This window comes from Barbus barbus (genome assembly GCF_936440315.1).
Source record: "Barbus barbus genome assembly, chromosome: 2".
Taxonomy (NCBI): Eukaryota; Metazoa; Chordata; class Actinopteri; order Cypriniformes; family Cyprinidae; genus Barbus; species Barbus barbus.
In genome coordinates, this window is record NC_136730.1 from 3,578,272 (window position 1) to 3,591,349 (window position 13,078).

The window sequence follows — 13,078 nt, forward strand, 5'->3', positions numbered from 1 at the left end:
GCGCCGAGTTTATCCGCTTGCTTATCCTCAAACTTACCCGGGTATGTCACATAACCTGCTTTCTGGAATACACCCCAGGAAAGACTTAAATTGTTTACAATTGATGAAGGTAAAATGTAGAAGAGATTAACCAAGGTTAACACAAGTGGTTGTGATATTTTAGTTTGTGACAAGTTAACATCCGTACTAAAACTAATTTACAGTATAATTAGAGTACATTAACTAATAGGAGATTAAAACATTATCAATCTTGCCTAGTTTTAAATAAACGCTAAAAACAGAGATAAAAATGAACTTGATGGTATGGTTAAATGAACGCTATTATATTCCGGTATACAGAGAGCCACTGGCATTTATTGTATTTCTCATAGTAAACCGTTTTCTTCATTGTCATTGATTTATCTGTTGTCTTGTCTGCATGTGTTCATTGCCCACTAAAAAAGAGATCTAGTTTTGTCAGACCTGCCTGGAGATAACTCAGAGCATCTTTATTGGCTTCTTCAGTTTCAGCGTTTCTCCTCAATTCCTCCAGCAATCTGACCCAGTCTTCTTTCCCAGCCTCCCTCACTCTGGGGATGAAGAAGTCGAGATGCTGAAGAGTGAAGGCTGAGTCTGGTTTTAAAGCGATCTGAGTCAGATGCTTGATGATCCTGTAAGCATTGAACAGAAGAATTGACTTCTGGTCCTCAATCTCGTGCAGATCTTTGACAAGTCTATCCTTTATAACCGAAAACTTCTTGGACTTTTCTTCAGCTTTTTCATATTCTTTTATAAAGTTGTCAAACTGTATGATTATGCTGGAGTTTCTGATGATGCATTTCTTGCTTTCTTTGACGTGTTTGCTGTGATGACACTTCCCTGTGCACACGGTGCAGAAGCTGTCTTTCATGACTTCACATTTGCTGGGATTTGAACCCCACCAGCATCCAAACTCATGACAGTTTTCCTCACAGACGGTGCAGGTCGTCGCCTTCCTGTTTTTCCATGATGCATTTTCAATGGGCACCTTCATTTTAACTGTCTTTTTAAATGTAATGTTAAAGTTTTTACACTCTTCGATCTTTTCCTTGTTTAGCATTATTGCCTCTTGGATCTGAAGTTTTTCAGCCATTTTCACTTCCATCTCTTGAAGTCGCAGCTGTAAGTTGCTGATTAATGCTTCAAACTGAATGCGCTCCATCAGGACATCTGAAGTCAACTCTAAACTTCTTCTGTTCTTTTCATGCAGAGACTGAATAAATGTATTTGTCTCTTCCATGCTGTCTTCCCAGGCGCCTCTTTGAGCTCGAAGATAACGTTTCTCATTTTGACGGGCTTCAGCCTGTCGATTGTTGAATAAGAAATGAACAGGTTCACCGCTTTCATCTCGTTTGCAGGGGATTCCAGCTTTATTAATGGCTCCGATGACGTTTGTGGGTGCCATACCATCAGAGTGTGTGATTAAAAACACAATGATGTCCACAATGTCTTTTCCAAACAAAGACAGAACTGAACTGAAAATGTAATGCTGTCGGTCTGAGAGACGATTCTTAGATGCTTGAATCACAAAACACACAGCGTCGACTTCACGGACTCCATCATTGCTCTGAAACAAAGTGGCTAAATTCTCAGCGACTTCCAGATCTTTGTCCAGTCCTCTAGTGTCTCCGTAGCCTGGAGTATCAATGATGTGAGAGACATGGGACTCTCTTCAGGAAAGACCTCATACATGGTGATTTCAGAGGTTTGTGATTCTGATTGATCTCTGGTTGATTCTTCTGTGATTTCATACCATATTTCATCCTCAAACTTCACTCCCATTAAGTAGTTAACCATGGTGTTGATGAGAGTTGTCTTACCAGTGCCTGTCTCTCCCACCAGCAGAATTATTTTATTTGGTTTACTGGTGTCTTTTATCCCATAAGTCCATTTTCTGACTTTTCCATATTCATCAAGCACATTTCTCTCTGTATGTAGACGGTATCGTTTAGGAGGACCTTGATGAATCAGAGTTGATCTGCGTCGTGGAAGACTTGGCTCTCTGTACAATAAAGATGTAGGCAAAAGTCAGAAACTTGACTGATTTCAAACCAATAAATAAAAATCAAATAAAAATGCAGACATTTTGTGTTATGTAAATCTGTAACATGAACAAACATTTAAAGAAACAATATTTTACTCATATTACAGTTGACATTTAAAACATTCACATTTATCTGGAGATCACTGGGAAAGAGTGCAGCATCTCATTGTGCATTTTTACAGGTTGAACTTCTTTGAAATTGACACATTGATTTAAAGCTGCAGTCTGACATTTTTTGGTTAAAAATTAATACATTTTTGAGCAAGGACATAACCAGACAGTGTTCAAAACTATCGCCTTATTTTAGCCCGATTCACAACGGTAAGATTATAATAATGTTTTATTTGAGTGGTACTGGTAGGAATTTGCATTAAATTCAAGCATGTTGCCGTGTCATTACATCACGTCTGTAAAGACTGTGTAGGCTATATTGCATGTGAGGATGCTGCAGGTGGCGGATCATTCATAGCCTTTTCTCACATCAACTGGAATAATTCAAATTGATCAATTTCATGGTGGATTTTAGGATTATGTGTTTATGAAATACATGTAAGTGACTGAAATTACTGTAGATTATTCCAGTTTTAAATGTGCATCTGATTACAGATAGCCTATGTGGGATTATACACGATTTTAAAGAGAACCAGTTCTAAGAAAGAATAATTTGCATGAAATGCATGTTTGCACTTAATGCCATGATGAAGGTACGAAAAGCACAAATAGATGCACTTTTAAAAGTTGAATTTATTTTAACTTTACTGCTATAATTTTTTTTACTATTTGTTTTTTACTATTTTAACTATTTACTGCTTTTTTTTAATGCTGTGAAATGCTGAGAAAAGGCAGCAGACACATCCATCTGGTGCCAGCTCTTTCGGTGAAACGTCATTTGATGTTGTGGTATTCTCAGATTAGTTTAGCTGCCATTTCCAACCCCTAGATTTTTATTTTTTTGATTTTAGATTTATTATAAAATTACCATTATAACAAATTGTTGTACTTTTAATTATAAAGTATAAAGCGCAGGAAGTCTAATATCAAAAAAAAAAAAAAACATAAATAAATAAATAAACAAATAAGCCCAGACACCAACAGCCAAGAATGGTTAATAATTTAAATACGTAACTAGTTATCTTAAAATTAAATTAGTTAATTATTGATGATTTTTACTAGCTAAAGTTTAATCTTTAGCTGTCAAAGCTGCTAAATATATTCAGCCAACACAGACTAGTCTGAATCACTTAAAGCACAGGGAGAGAAACCATGCAACTGACCGAGCTTACTCACTCCAAAATTCCTGATATAATCAATGACTGACTACACAATTAATCTCTTATTTACATATGTGTGCTTTTTTTATAATAATGGGGAGATCTGCAAGTGCATAGAACTCCGTAAACTGCAGAAAACAAAAAATAAAGAAAGAAAGAAACAAATAAATAAATAATAATAATTTGAAACTAGAGTGTGCACAAAAAACACACAGGAGCACTTGAAAGCGGTCGCCTTCGAGCGGGTACGGAATTCAGTTGGTACTGTAAAAATACTCACAAAAATCACCCCTTTTGCGTTCAAAACAGTGAATTTTGCCCGTAGGTGACAAGATAGTTTCCCCTACCTCCTCAGAGAAAATACTCCTGGGACAGGATTAGGATTAGGATCCAGAAAAGCAGAGATATTTCCAGTCAGAGAAGCAACAGCGGCTACCATTAACCTACAGAGGTGCACTTTTATATCTGTAGACTTTATGAATCTTCAGAAAAGTATTTTTCAAGTCTTCCCTAGGGATTTCACCCACAGTAAGGAAACCTTTTTTAATATTTGACGAAAACAACCTTTGTACTTATTGTAGTTAGGGTGTGGTTTTTAAGATTTATCTTCATGGTTATGATTACTGCTTTGATCCACACAACTTAGTCAAATTTATATTGCTGTGCAAATACAAGTTTAATTTTTGGTGTACTGCAAAACTAATCTTACTTTAAACAGGTATTTATTATTATTATTATTATTAGTAGTAGTAGTAGTAGTAGTAGTAGATTTAAATACTTCTGAATGGCAAACAATGTAGTGAAATGGTATTGGCGGTTTCTATCAGCAGGTATAAATTGAACCACATAATCAGCTAAACATCACCCATCGGTAGTTACTGCAGAGGCTGACCTTGATGCAGTCACACTGACTCATGGTTACTGCCCATTACTCTTAATAAAATTTGTTTACCAAACATTTCATACCTCCATGATATACTGTATGTGTATGTGTATATATTAATCTCATTTTCACAAATAATACCATTATCACTTTTACTGTGCAAAAACAATTTGGAAAGAAAACACAAAGTAAGCCTACTGTTGCTATAGTAGCAGACAGTTTGCATCAGACATTCAGCAGTTTAACAGCATTAACAGCAAGCCAAAGATGGCAAGAAATATGCCATTTGTATGCCACACGTACAGTACATTATGTTCTTGCACCATCCATGCAACAAATACATGTTCTTAAATGAGCGAGGTTTTCTAGCATAAGAGCTATTAAACTCTGCATAATTTGCACCTTCACAGCACACAAATATTTTTGATTGTCAGCCTGCTTCTGCGCCGCATATGAACCGCACATGGCTTGCATACACACTGCAAACGGAGCATGTGTGAACCTGCATCAGCCTTTACACCGCAGACTGACGCCGCCTCGAGTACTACAACACATATTTTTGCTTAAATTATTGACAAGCATCAATCACTCAATCAATCAAAGCATTCTTTTTATTCATATTTCTTGTAAATACCTCTTCTGCACATTGCATCTTGGACAAATGTGTTTAGTCACCTGTGCATCTATTTTCTGTACATTCTTTTATTCTTATTTTGATTATGTTTCCCATATTTGTCTCTGTGTGTGTGTGTGTGTGTGCGCGCACACATTTTTGTGACAAATGAGGACATAAATTTGTATAATGACATGGGTATGACACAAGTATTACAAGGTGAAGGTGACTTATGAGGACGTTACCCCATGTCCCCATATTTCAAAACGCTTATAAATCATACAGAATGATATTTTTTGAGAAAGTAAAAATGCACTCCTGTAAGGGATAGGTTTAGGTGTAGGGCGATAGAAAATACAGTTTGTACAGTATAAAAACCATTACGCCTATGGAATGTCCCCACTTTTCAGAAAAACAAACGTGTGTGTGTGTGTGTGTGTGTGTGTGTTTTATTCATTTAGAGCTTCTTGTCTATTCTTTGGTAAGACTCATTTTGTGACTCTTACAATCATAACACGTCATATAAGTCGAATATATATATATATATATATATATATATATATATATATATATATATATAAAACAACAACAACAGGTTCATACTGAAAAAAATAAAACTAAAAACTACAGCTACTGCTTCGACTTTGAATGCTTTCACTTTAATTCAGGGTCATTAGATAAACCTCCCCAAAAGCCAAATGCACTGTAGTAAAATGGATTCTTTCTGCATATAATACATGTTTAAATGGAACTGTCATTGATGGAAGTGATGTGAGTGGATCAAACTGAACCAAAAGAAACATCCCCTAACTAATTATTCCTCAGAGAAAAATGTACCATCAGAAATGAAGGTTGTGACACCTATGTGCAATATAGACAATTTACAAAGAAGAATCATGAGAATGCAATCTATGAAATTATTAATGGTCTGTAAATTCACCCACATTGACCAGTGTTGCAAGATGTTTCTAACCAGATGACTGCTATCTTAATATAAAGTCCAACAGCATGGTAGTGAGTGTGATTGTTGTAAATTATTAACCAATCACAATACTGACATTGTTCCATGCAAAGTTAGATCAATTACTATTGCCCTAGACAGTTCAGAGATACAAGCAGATGTACGAAATAAGGTAAGACTCTGTGGAAAAATGTACTTCTTTTATTTTGACCTGAATTATTGCTCTGTTGCTTATCGAAACCATCCAAGCACAAAGGTCTTGAGATTATTTGATGTGGCCGAAGCGCCAATTAATGTTAAGTGACATTTATGCACGTGCTTAAAAAAGACTGTTAAAATGATGAATGAATGAATGAATGAATGAATGAATGATGTATTTATATAGCGCTTTATTGTGTATTGCTGTACACACAAAGCGCTTTACAATCATGTGGGGGGGTCTCTCCTCAACCACCACCAGTGTGCAGCATCCACTTGGATGATGCGACGGCAGCCACAGTACAACGGCGCCAGTGCGCTCACCACACACCAGCTACAGGTGGAGAGGAGAGAGAGTCAATGAGCCAATCAAGTGTATGGGGATTATTAGGAGGCCATGATAACAACATTATCTTATATTTAACTAGTATGTAGCACCGTGGTCCAGTGAGACACGACATTTCGTTTCACTATATGTCCACACATGTAGTAGAATGACAATAAAGCTCAACTTGAACTTGAACACATTGATTATTGGAACACAGATAATCAATTCAGAATAAAATACTTGTATACTAGTGCTGTGGGTTATTAGTATATATTTTTACGAGTACTTACGAGTAGCCTACCTTATAAAAAAAATCTTAAGAAATTTTCTCATTTCTGAAAGAAAAAAAAATTATGGAAATGAGCCCTTGCAAATACAACTTGCTGTAATCTTTTTACAGGATTATGTAAAAGTAATGACAGAATGTGATGGGCCTTACCTGTTGAAATATTGTTTCAAGGTATTACAATGTGTTAAAAAGTGTGAATTAAATGTTTACATTACCCATAATCTCACTCAAAATGACTGTGTTCTGATGGGTATTTAAATTCTTGCTACACATTTTGAGAAATATTTGCCTCATCTGCATTTTACAGAAAGCCAAGACTAGCAGCACGCAGACCAACTGTGATTCATGAAGGCCCTCCAAAATGATACCGTCTGCATACAGAAAGGAAATCTCTTGATGATAATGGGAAAGTAAGAAAATGATACGGAGACACTAGAGGACTGGACAAAGATCTGGAAGTTGCTGAGAAATTAGCCACTCTGTTTCAGAGCAATGATGGAGTCCGTGAAGTCGACGCAGTGTTTTTTGTGATTCAAGTGTGTCTAAGAATCGTCTCTCAGACAGACAGCATTACGTTATCAGTTCAGTTCTCTCTTTGATTGGAAAAGACATTGTGAACAACATTGTGTTTTTAATCACACACTCTGATGGTCTGCCACCCAAAAACATTCTCGGTGCCATTAAAAAAGCTAAAATCCCCTGCAGACGAGACAAAAGTGGCAAACCTGTTTATTTCTTGTTCAACAATCGGCAGGCTGATGATCGTCACACTAAAGAACGTCACATTCATGCTCAAAGAGACGCCAGGTAAGACAGCATGGAAGATATGAAGCAATTCCTTCATATTCCTTCATATCCGTCTCAAAATTAAATGAACAGAAGAAGTTTGGAGCTGACTTCAAATGTCTTGATCGAGCGCATTAGATTTGAAGGGTACATCTACAACTTACAGCTGCGAGTTCAAGAGAAAGAGCTGAAAAATGTCAGATTCAGGTCACTGTGCAGAGTACAAGTACCGAGCCAATGAAATGCAGTTAGCATCTAACCAGAAGTGCAAATAACAAGGTTTATAAATAGATATAAAAAATGTGTATATACATTGTTTTATGACATATAGTGCAAGCTATGAGGTAGATGGGGAGAGACTAGCTCAGTGCAAATGACTGTACATACGATTTAGGTTGCAAGGAAATATAAACAGAAGGTGCATTATAAAGAGAGGTGTGTAAGTAGCATATGTATGGCCAATGACCTTCACGGCATCCGGAGGTAGAAATGTGCAAGGGAATGTGCAAATATCAGAAATGTGCAAAATAGCAGGAAATAAAAGAAGATTGTGAGTGAGGAGTGCAGACAGGTTGTTGAACAGTGCAGTTTTTATTTTTTATTTTCTTAAACCATTAGGTGGTCCATCTTGGGTGTAGTGTTCAGCGCCTGAGATTGGAGTTCGGTAGGCTGACAGCTGAGGGAAAGAAACTGTTACTGAGTCTGTTGGTGCGGCAGCGAAGACTCCTATAACGTCTCCCAGATGGGAGAGGAGTGAACAGTTTGTGACTGGGGTGAGAGGAGTCTTTGATGATACTTTTCGCTCTCCTTAGGCAGCGTTTGTGGTAAATGACTTTGATGGAGGGTAGCACGACACCAGTGGTGTATTGGGCAGTTTTCACCACCCGCTGGAGGGCTTTCTGGTCCGAAACAGTGCAGTTGCCGTACCACACTGTGATGCAGTTTGTGAGTATGCTTTCAACAGTGCAACGGTAAAGGTTCAGCAGGATGTGGGGGGACAGGTGAGCTTCCCTTAATTTTCTAAGGAAGTAAAGGCGCTGTCGTGCCTTTTTGATCAGGGTGGAGGTATTGAGGGTCCAGGAGAGATCCTCAGAGAGATGGACACCAAGAAACTTGAAGCTCGCCACGCGCTCCACTTCGGCCCCATCAATGTAGATGGGAGTGTGTGTGTGGTCCTTCTTAGTCCGCCGGTGGTCTACAATCAGCTCTTTGGTCTTCTGGGTTACACGCTTATGCAATAAAAAATATTAAAGGTTTCGAAGATGCTTTATGAAGTAATAGAGGAACCCAAAGCATGTGTAACGTAACTGCTGGACACAGAGGTAAGTGGTTCAAGTGAAATGGGTTTATTGATAGATCGTGAGTGAATACAGCACAAGGTGGATGGCGTGGAGTCAGGTGAGTAATTCTTCTCCGTACGTGACGGTGATCTTGAGTCTTGATAATAACAGTCCCCCTTTTCCTCTTTCAGATCCGTAGATGATGGGAGTCTCAGAGAGTTCGGGAATGGCGGTAGGAACCGAGAGCTGGATTATGCGTGCAGGAGATGAAGAGTAACAGGTAAGTACGACTGGTAGATAATATCAGGGAGTATACTCAGCTGGAAGCTTCGTATGGAGTCGGTCCTTGTAGAAACAACAGGCTTTGCAGTGTGGTAACTTCAAGATCAGACATCGAGTGACCGGAGGTGCGTGCTTTTCTATTGTGCAGGATGATGATGGTGACGATGATCAGGTGAGCATGATTAGATGAGGTGCAGGTGGAAGTGATCAGTGAAGGTGGAGACGGGCTATTCTGTGACATTACCTCCCCCTCCCGGACGGCGCGTCCCGCGACGTAACAATAATACCGGGGAGGGGGGGTGGGTCAGGAGCCTTAGGAGGCCAGGGCAGGACTGGAGACTCGGGAGACCATGGCGGATCCGGAGACTCAGGAGGCCGTGGTGGATCAGGAGCCTTGGGAGGCCATGGCGGAGCAGGAGGCTTTGGAGGCCATGGCAGAGCAGGAGACTCGGGACGCCATGGTGGATCAGGAAGCGTGGACGGCCTTGGCCGTATTCTTTTTAGGGGAGCCCAAAGGGAATCATGAGGTCATGAAGATTGAGCCATAGTGGCCCTGACCAATGTCCCTAGCAAGGCCACTATGTCTACCAGGATTACAGGTATATACCAAAATTTCTTTGGGAATGCTCCCCACAAGGGGTCTCACTGGAGGAGCGGGCTCTGTGGGGCACTCAGAAGGAGCGGGCTCTAGGGGGCGATCTGAAGAAGCGGGCACTTGAGGGTGCTCTGGAGGAGCGGGCACTTGAGGGCGCTCTGGAGGAGCGGGCACCTGAGGGCGCTCTCGCAGCGCGGACCCGTGAGGGTCGGGAACGGCACTCCTGGCCGTGGCTTGAGAACTAGATTCTCGGGGGCCCTCTGAAAGCGCGGATTCAGAGGGGCGCTCTTGTAGCGCGGAGCTGGACGGAACCAGCGGAGACGAAGGAGAGCTGGATGGGACCAGCGGAGACACAGGAGGGCGCTCTTGCAGCGCGGACACTTGAGGGCGCTCTTGCAGCGCGGACACCTGAGGGCGCTCTTGCAGCGCGGTGCTGGGCGGAACCAGCGGAGACGAAGGAGAGCTGGGCGGGACCAGCGGAGACGAAGGAGGGCTGGACGGGACCAGCGGGAACTCAGGTGGGCTGGACGGGACCAGCGGGAACTCAGGTGGGCTGGACGGGACCAGCGGGAACTCAGGTGGGCTGGACGGGACCAGCGGGAACTCAGGTGGGCTGGACGGGACCAGCGGGAACTCAGGTGGGCTGGACGGGACCAGCGGGGACGAAGGAGAGCTGGGCGGGACCAGCGGAGACGAAGGAGAGCTGGGCGGAACCAGCGGAGACGAAGGAGAGCTGGGCGGAACCAGCGGAGACAAAGGAGGGTACTTGCGAGGAGCAGGCACAGGAGGGCACTGGCGAGGAGCAGGCACCGGAGGGCAATGGTGCGGAGCAGGCACTGGGGGGCACTGGCGAGGAGCAGGCACTGGAGTCCAAGACATTCCCTCATACTCGATCAAAGTTCCCACTGGCACCTGATCTTCCTCCCTCGGTGGTTCGGGGAGATCCGAAAGAGGCGGCGGAACCCTCTTCGTCACGGCCGGCGCAACGTTCATCGCCCTTTGCAGCAGAATCCTCCTCGCCGCGGGCGGAACATACATCGCCGTGTACGGCGGGATCATCCTTGCCCCAGACGGAATCCTCTTCGTCGTGGGCGGAAACTTCATCGCCTTGAACGGCGGTAGGCTGGAGCGAGCTGCGGTCAGCATGTTGTTTCTGGATCGGGGCTGAACACTCTCCAGACACCGGAGGATCCCTTCCATCCAGCTGAAACCGGTGGTTTCTGGGAGGTCTACGGAGCGATGGAAATTTGCCCCGATCCAGAACAAGGAGTTCAGCGTTGCGTCATCCAGCACTGTCATGACGGCGATCTGGCTGAACCCCTCCGCATACTCTGGCAGTGGCAGATCCTGGCATGCCAGAGCATTAATCCGATCCGCCCACTCCATTCTTCAGTAATAGGTCCGATCTTCTGTAACGTAACTGCTGGACACAGAGGTAAGTGGTTCAAGTGAAATGGGTTTATTGACAGATCGTGAGTGAATACAGCACAAGGTGGATGGCGTGGAGTCAGGTGAGTTATTCTTCTCCGTACGTGACGGTGATCTTGAGTCTTGATAATAACAGTCCCCCTTTTCCTCTTTCAGATCCGTAGATGATGGGAGTCTCAGAGAGTTCGGGAATGGCGGTAGGAACCGAGAGCTGGATTCTGCGAGCAGGAGATGAAGAGTAACAGGTAAGTACGACTGGTAGATAATATCAGGGAGTATACTCAGCTGGAAGCTTCGTATGGAGTCGGTCCTTGTAGAAACAACAGGCTTTGCAGTGTGGTAACTTCAAGATCGGACATCGAGTTACTGGAGGTGCGTGCTTTTCTATTGTGCAGGATGATGATGGTGACGATGATCAGGTGAGCATGATTAGATGAGGTGCAGGTGGAAGTGATCAGTGAAGGTGGAGACGGGCTATTCTGTGACAGCATGATCCTGTTTTCAGGTGGAAACAATAATTATCAACAAAATTACTGTAAACTAATTAAGGGACATAGACAGACTAGATATGCCAAATGCTTCACTGATTAACCATTAAAACGAGTTGGCTTAAGTGATCAAATATGCTGTATTAAAAGAAAATTTAAAGTTTCATGTATTATGAAAAGAAAAACTGAAAATTTGTTTAAATTAAAATCCTTTCCACTGTAGGTGAAACACAGAGGGTCTTTTTAAATTCATGAAATGCAAAGTTCCGGTGTTGTGCCCATTTTCAAGCCCTGCCAAATCATCACCCCCTCTTGTTGAAATCGCTACCTGATTGCCTAATCCTAACCCCTCCCCCACACCTCATCATGATATTGGTCAAAAACCATGTTTTATTCACAATAAAACATGGCTAACAGCTTTTTTAATTGGCCAACCGCTTCACTGATCACATCTGTATCACTGCACAACACCCTTAGCAGCATAAACAATCCCTATACTTTCAAAACTGTTTCATGTAAGCTACTTTGTATTTCAGCAACACAACTGTTTTAATGAAGTATGACTGACCCCCAGTGTTGGGTGTAACGCGTTACTAAGTAACGCGTTACTGTAATTAAATTACTTATCCACTGAAAAAGTAAAGTAAGGGATTACTGTTCATTTTTAGGTAATTTAATTACAGTTACTTATAAAGTACTTGCGTTACATACAGTAAATAATTTCAACAGTTCTAAAAGCAATATTGAATTTGAAATCTAAATTTACCGTCTAAAGATATTGAATGCAGCGGCTTTAACCCTCCGCGTGCGGGTGCGTTCACTTTCAGATTTTCCTGATTCACAGAGAAACCTTAAATACTCAAATCAGGGCCGGCACCAAGAGGGGGCATTCGCGGGCAGAGTTACCGTGCCCCCCACTTTCCATCCTCTCCCCTTCATGCTGAACGTGATCGTTTCGAAAGCGAAAGTGAAACCGGTAAAACAGCGCACATAAGAAAGCGATTGCACGCTTTAGCGAGCATCAGAAACTGCACGCAATCACAGATTGCACGCTCCCCCCCCCCCCCCCCCCCCCCCCGACCACACACATATACACACACACACACACAAAACGTGATTTGTGCCCCCCCCCCCCCCCCCCCCCCCCAGAAATTCAAATGCCCCTCTGATGGAGGTGCCCTGGCGCCAGCTCTGACTCAGATACATATAAGACTAAAATCAATAGAATCTAAAAATCTTGAAGTGTCTACTTGACACTTGAACGAATTCAAATTAAAAACTAATGTTTCTGATTATGCAATCCGTATGAAACTAAAGCAAGGTACAGTCTTTCCCGTGTCTGAGCTCATTATATGCAGTCACCTGCGCGCATATGCCCTCACCTAGATACAAAAAAAAAAAAAGTAAAATATTAAGAAAAAAAAAAAATCATCTAATATTCATCATTTTTGAAAGAAGACCTGCTATGAGAAATTTGCCTCATAAGAACAGCGCGATCTGACATTATTCAGCAGAGAAGATCATTTCTGTAATTTATTCTTTCCTACATTAGTTAACGTGTTATTTTGACATAAACCTGTACAGATTTTACTAGTTGGGCTTTTCCTGAGCATC

General features: G+C 41.9%; 1 pseudogene across 1 annotated transcript; it reads right to left on the reverse strand.

Moving 5' to 3' along the window:
- Positions 1-424: 424 nt before the first annotated feature.
- LOC306876879 lies at positions 425-10,934 on the reverse strand (annotated as a pseudogene). The gene is made up of 2 exons: positions 10,585-10,934; positions 425-2,020 (listed from the first exon to the last, which is right to left on the reverse strand). The product of its transcript is annotated as an uncharacterized misc_RNA (transcript).
- Positions 10,935-13,078: the final 2,144 nt, after the last annotated feature.